General features: G+C 39.8%; 1 pseudogene; it reads left to right on the top strand.

The window, feature by feature from the left end:
• Window positions 1–1,515: 1,515 nt before the first annotated feature.
• On the top strand, window positions 1,516–1,763 carry LOC118631158 (annotated as a pseudogene).
• The last annotated feature ends 5,563 nt before the right edge of the window (window positions 1,764–7,326 follow it).

Raw genomic sequence — 7,326 nt, 5'->3', positions numbered from 1 at the left:
CATACTGGAAATGTTCCAAGTATAAAGACTGCCTTTAAATACAGCCATGTTTTTTCTCATATTGGTGGGAGAGGGAAAGACGAAGGGTTTTATTTTAAGAATGAAAATTTTGTACAAACATCTGAGTGATAGTTTAGATAAAACTTGGTGACAGCCTTGACGTGAGCAATTCTTAAAGCGTGGTTGTGAGAATTTGATTATATACAGAGGCGACGAAAGGACAACACTGATTAACGAGCGTGCAAGGAAAATTGCTACGACGTGAAACAGTGGACATTTATTCCTTTTATGGAAAAATAAGATCGATGAAGGTATCTTAGCATTCCCCCTCTTCTTTTGTTTTAATTCGCCAGAGTTCTATCTTGATAAATACCCCTCCTGGGAACACATTACAGAGGTCGGAAGCACTATAGAGCACTGTAGTTAGCTGGATCTGGTTTCAAATCCTACCTCTGCCATTTGCCTACTATGAGCACTTGCCGAGAAGTGTATTTGACTTTTCTAAGTCTCAGTTTCTGAATCGAAAAATTAAGGCGAGTGCTTACTTTACAAGGTTGTATTAAGGAATGCTAGTTTACCCTTATCAGGCACGTACAAAGTGCTCGGCATTTTTCTAAATATTACATATAATCCATTGAATTTCTACAATAATCCTGTGAGGTAGGAGCTACTATAATTTCTATTTTTCAGATAAGAAAAGGGAGGGACAAAGATTTTACAGAATTTTTCACCATTATAGAACACTTGATATATGAAGTTTGAGCCCAAGCTTTCTGTCTCCCGTGTCTGAACGGATTAGCCACTATACTGCCATGATCCTGAGCATTCCGTATGGTACCCGGCCAGAGAGTGGGCCATACATGTTAGCGGTAGGTGTTGTCACTGGTGCGTCCTCAGAGGTCCACATAATACTGTTTCTTTCCTGGGTTCAGAATTAATTAAAGGTGAGCGTAAGGGTCAAATGAAGATCTGAATATTACTGATAAACTGATTGGAAATGTGGCGTTAGAGCTACAGCTAAGTCAGTGTGATAATATATGTTTTTCCTGAACTAATTTAATTCCCCTCTTGGAACTTTGGACAAGAAATGGCTCCTCAAAGGGGCAGTCTCCTCCCACACAGCAGGGAAGGCACCAGAATGCCTTGGTCCTGGGAATTGGTCAGCTTTGCAAAACTGGTTCCCAGTTATACCTGCTGGGCTTCTCTTTCCAAGCTCTCCACTCAGATAAGACTATTCTTCCTAGAAGGAATGAGTGAGAAGTGGGGAGGAAGATGTCCAGTATCATCTAATGTTCCTCCACTGGAAACAAAAGGCCAGAGTTGCTCCTCTCTGAAACCAACAAGAATTGCTATTTCGGTGACTACCACTGTTATCGCTGTTGTTACCATCATTTCCCAACAAAAGACAGGAATCGGGATTCAAGGGTTTCTTCTTGCTCCTCATTCTGGGCCAAGAGCTGCTGAAAAGGAAAAACATTTACCTTGTCGAGTACAGACCACCCGAAATGTGCTGAAATGGGCACAGCGTCGAGCGGCTGTCTGTTTGGGATCGCAGAGCGAGGAGCTTGTCGGGGCTCCGGTCGAACAGTGGACACCCAGGAGGACGTCCAACCCCAGAGCAGCAGCCAATAATATCTATCTGTGGAGAATGTCACACAGAAAGTGAAATAAAACCCAGGGATCCAATCCGATGCAGAGAATGTGGATACAGACTAATGTACAAAAAAAGGACTAAAAGATTGGTGGTTTTGGATGCGCAATGAAACATAAAATTTAGCCCTGGCCAGTTTGGCTCAGCGGTTAGAGCGTCCACCTGCGGTCCGGAGAGACCCGGGTTCGGTTCCGCTAAGGGCACGTACTTCGGTTGCAGTTTGTCCCCGGCCCTGGTTGGTTGTGCGGGTGGCAGCCACTCGATGTGTCCCTTCACATCGATGTTTCTCTCTCTCTCCCTTCCTCTCTCTCCCTCCCACTCTATCTGTACAAAAAAATGGAAAAATATCCTCGGTAAGGATAAAAAAACAACCAACCAACAACAAAAAAAACATAAAATTTAGAATCTCTTCACATTTGGATTTGCTCTTAATGTTGTATAGCTTTGGATTACTGTACTTATTTTTATGAATACAACTATAGACACACAATTTCATTTTAAAAACTGTATTCTATTTCGGTATCTATTAATCATTTACCAGGATTCACTTTTCTTGTTTGTGTGGTAGGCATGGAATTATAGCACCTATCTCAAAGGTCTATTGCAAAATAAAATAATCCATAATAAATAAATAAATAAATAAATATGCTGAAATGCTGACCCCGCTGAAGAAAGAACTGTGTTCCAATTTTGGCTGCACTTGGTTGCCTTAAGTGAAACAGGGGCCCTCCCTTTGTAGGACTGCAGATGTCAGGGGGGGAGTCTTGCCCCACCTGCATGGAAAGGAGGGAGAACAGCAGTGATAATTCTCTTTCTAGATGCCATCAGTGGACCTCCATCTTCTAGCTCAGGAGGAACATTCTATTAGGATGCATTTTTAGAAGGTGTCTTCCCCATTAGAGAAGAACAGCTCTGTTGGGGATGTTAGCACAGCTACCCTTGGAAGTGCCATAAGCACGAAGTGAGATGTGTTCTCCTTAGAGTTATTCTCATCTAGTTCCTTGAAAGGCATGTACACAAGTGTCTGTTGATAAATGTATTTGTGACTGCTGCATTTTCCAAAGAAATGGAATTTTTCACAGAAACTCTGACAGTGACCTGAGAGAGATGAGCCCAGGAAATTAGCCAGGGTAGTGCTAGATATCATTATAATGAGGGTGTGAGCCAAGAGGTGATCTGATCCCTGTGTCTAGAGTAGTTGAAATAATAAGCCACTTAGCAAAATAGCATATCAGTGGTGGACTTAAATACTATATGCACTTTCTGGTAGATTTACAAACCCCAAATTTAATGCTGCTCTATTTATTGAAAGCCTTGCCCTATAGTTGTCAAAACAATTGTTATCCTTTAAAACAGTTATTTGCAGATGCATTTAGTTAAAGGCATCTGAGATGGAGCTGATAGTGCATTAAACCCCATGGAAAAAAATCATCGAAATGCCACTAATGTGTTGCTTCAAACCCATGAAAGCAAAGCAATTTAGGCTGGTGAGTCCTCGAGGAAAAAAACTGTGGATTATGGACTCTGTTAAGAGCCAGAGGCTAGAAGTCTAGTCAATCCACCCCGACCCCTCATCCGCATCCTTATGGGAAGTCTCAAAGCAGCAAACTTACTTGTCTTGATGCTACTGAGGTAAAATAGCCCCTGAAAGGATGCATTTACTATTTGAAACAATGAGCTTTATCAGGGTGCTAGGGGCTTCAATTTTCCATTTAGCTTGAGAGTACTAAATGGTTTCCTGAGAAGTAACAGCTTTAAGTTAAATGAAAGGAGAGTAGGAAAAGCAGAAGCAGCTCTGATTTTGTGTGTATATCTCCACTGTACTTTCCATGGATTGCAGAACAACGGTCATCGTCCCTTCTTTACTCTGACAATACTTCAGGAGGTCCCTGTGTCCTCTGGTGGAGGAGGAATTTTGGAAGGAGGACTCCTAGCCTGTCTCCTTTTCTACTGAGATCACCCTGGAGCTACATGACTATTTACAGATCATTGATTCTTCTTCATTGTTAAATATAGAGACATTCATTTACATTTGGTCTACTTCTTGAGGAAAAAATAAGTTATTTACATGTCCTACCAAGTAATTCTTGCTCCTCCTTCTTCCCCCACCCTCAACCAGAAGATCATTCCCTGCTCTCTTTTCATATATCATTGTGATACATTTCCCGTCTCTTTCTTCTCTTCTGATATATTGAATATATCAATATTCTTCTCAGACATTCAGAGCCAAAGCATATTTAGCATTTTGCAAAGTCATTCATCTGCCCATGTTGAGTTGACTTTCTTCTCTGTCCCTAATTTAGAGTCCCCAATTGTAACTGCATTACGAAGACTAATATTATTCTGGCTTAATTTGGCTTTCATTTTCTTCTAGGATTTATTCCTTTTGTTTTAATATCTTAATTTATATAATTCTCATTGTCTCCAGATTTCTTACTGGTTTGGGTAAGTAACTGGGTTTTTAGTCCTCAAAACTATAAATAACAACATGTCTTTTCTAAATCTTTTTCCCCCCAAAGCCCTCATCTACGCTCATTACCTCTTAGAATTTCTTGCAAGCATTTTGAACAAATTGCAGGTGTAATGCAATAGGTATTGTCATTTTAAAACAAAGTTTTAATGTTCTTTGTTCTTCTAAGTAAAAACATTAGCATATGAGGAGGAGCAGAGGTTGCCCCTCCAAAATATGTTTTTTTGGGGTAATATTGATTATTATAAGCTTGTTATTTTTAAGAAAGAGAAGACTCAGAAAAAACTTTTGACCTTCCCCTTCACTGCCTGAAAGCACTTAGATAAGGGAACTGCTCTGGGAAGGGAGTTATCATTATAGATACAACTATAAAAAGGTGTATGCCATCATTTTTCTTACTGTCACCCCGCTCCACATGCCACTGTAGAAATAGACTCCAATCTAATGAACAAAATAAACTGACAAACAAAATAGAAACAGGCATGGATATGTGGAACTGATTGACAGCTGTCAGAGAGGAGGAGGAGGGGTCTGGATGGAAGAAGGTGAAGGGATTAGCCAAAGAACATATATGCATAATCCGTAGACACAGACAACAGTATGATGATGGCCAGAGGGAAGGGCAGGGGGCTGGTAGTTGGGTGGAGGTGGGCAGAGACTGGGCAAATGGGGACATCTGTAATAGTGTCAATAATAAAAATGAAGTTAAAAAAAACTGTACATCTAAAAATAACAAAAAGAAATAGAATCCAAGAAGTTAAGTAATTTGGAAAAGATTCCATGCTATTCTGTGACAGAGCTTGGAATAAAAACCACGGGGTCAAGACCCACTCTTCCAGGAACTTACTTTGACCTAGCCACACCCGATTTCATGCTACATGTAAAACCTCTCAGGATATTAAATGCTCAGTAAATAACTATGAAATAAATGTTAAAAACTCATGAATTTTAGAAAGGTTAACACCTAACTTTATGAGATTAATGGAAAATATGACTATGGCTTATGAGAAAGAATTCTGTTTATCCGCCCCTCTCCTCCCCCATGGTCAAGTCCACACCAGTATTGTCGAGCTCCGAAGCCAAAATCAACACTGGTCTTTTCAATAATGGTCTTTTCAATAACATCTTATAAACTCTTGAATATTTTCTCCTCCTGTATCTGACATGTGGAAATATTTCCTTCTTCAGAATAAATTTAGTACTGTCCAGATATAGTCTACGAATTCTATTTTGCAGTTTCTTGCTGAACCATTTCTCTATTAAATATTAAATATGTAAATGTTGTTTCATTTTTTAAAGTCTTGTTTATCGACTACTTGTAAATAAAAGAGTATTTAACATGCCTGCTTCCAAGCGTTAAAATTGTACGTGAGGGCTAGTGCTGCTCTCGGGGATCTTGGATATAGGAAATATGGTCATAGAGCATATGGTTTCCGCAGCAATTAGTCGCCCCCCTACACACTTTCTGAAATACTTTTGCTCAGTTGGGCAATTGCGATCTCTCTCTCTCTTCAGGTTGTACTCACCCTACCCAGACGAATAAGGCAGATTTCACAGGGGTGTCTGAGTTGGGACAGCAGCCCAGGGTGCATAGCACAAAAGAATCTAAATGCCAATTCAAAAGGCCTTCTGATCATACTGAAGAAAAACAGAGCTGGGCCCTCTGTGGACATGACGATGAACCAGACCTGATGAAATGTGAATCCTTCTCAGATAATGTGAGCTGCAGTCAACTGAAACCGGGAGAGGGAGATGGACAGAGAACCTGCTGACAAACTCATGGGCAAGAAGGAGGCAGCACTAAAAGGGTTGAACTGAGCAGAAGATGAAACTAGAGGGAGATGTTACCCAAGAACCTGTCAGTTCACCATTCACAACTCCACTCAACCTGTAAATCTGCTACGGGCACTGGTCCAGGAATCCTCCTCCTAAAGTTCAATGGAAAATTTTTAGAAAAAGTCTTCCCTATGACACACAGCAATGGAAAAAATCTCTCTTTCCTCATTTAAGAAAACAAGAATGAAAGTGAAGTTGAAGTAGAGATTTTGGAAAATGTCTACTTTGCCAGTTTTCAATATATTTCATTTTTATAAAACTGTGATTCTGGGGGGAAGTTTTATGTTTATAACAAAACTGAGACAGGTACAGAGATTTCTTATGCGCCCCTGCCCCTGCATAGATGCCTCAACATCTCTAACCAGAATGGTACTTTTTTTTCTTCACAAAGGATGGACTTACGGTAACCCATTATAATCACCCAAGGTCTATAGTTTACCTTATGGTTCACTCTTGGTGTTGTACAATCTACGGATTTGGACAAATGTATAATGACATAGATCATCATTATACTACCATACAGGATAGTGTCACTGCCCTGAAAACCCTCTGTGTCTGCCTACTCATCTCTCCACAACCACTAATCTTGTCATTGTCTCCATAGGTTTTCCTTTTCCAGAATACCATGGTGTTATAATAATACAGTATTCAATGTTCACAACATGACTATTTTGCATGTGGGCTCTTTAACATGTCATCTCTATCCACATGGATATTTCTAGCCAACTTCTCCTGGAATACTTCAGCCGACAACTCCTAAGTCAGTCTACTTGTCAATGGAAGTAGTTCTCCCCATTGACCTTAATCTCCATTTACAGTTCCTTCTGGTTTCACGTGACATGTTAGTTTCCTTGTTACCAATTAGTGCACTCCAATAACGTCATGACACCAGTATTGACTCCCCAGCAAGACAAACAGCTACTCAAAGGCAGCAGTCAGCACCTCACAGTTCTCCTTTACCTTTTATAGTACTTCAATTGTCACTAAGCAGGTAATGTTTTAGAAATCTTTATTAGTTGATTGAGACTCTTCCCTGAATAATGTAAAACATTTTACAAATGAAAACTTAAATTACTTATTTCATCTGAGAACCACTTTGCAGATTAAGGAAGATGAAAATACTCATACTTTAAGCAACAAGAGCTTGCCTTCTCTCTAATTATTATAAATCATAGTCTGAACATTTATACTATTCAAGATTTCAATTTTTTCCCCTAGCTTCCTCCAGCATGAACTCTAATCAAGCGTCTGTTTCCTGCCGTTTTCTACATTCGCCTCCAAGCACCCATTGTAACATATATACTAATTGTGATTATATTTAATGATTTTTTCAAGTTGTTTTTAATACAGGTTTGCTTTATACAAGCTG

Source organism: Molossus molossus, unplaced genomic scaffold, assembly GCF_014108415.1.
Source record: "Molossus molossus isolate mMolMol1 unplaced genomic scaffold, mMolMol1.p scaffold_m16_p_15, whole genome shotgun sequence".
Lineage (NCBI taxonomy): Eukaryota > Metazoa > Chordata > Mammalia > Chiroptera > Molossidae > Molossus > Molossus molossus.
Note: the sequence above shows the minus strand (reverse complement) of the source record. Positions and strands in the feature narration are given on the sequence as shown.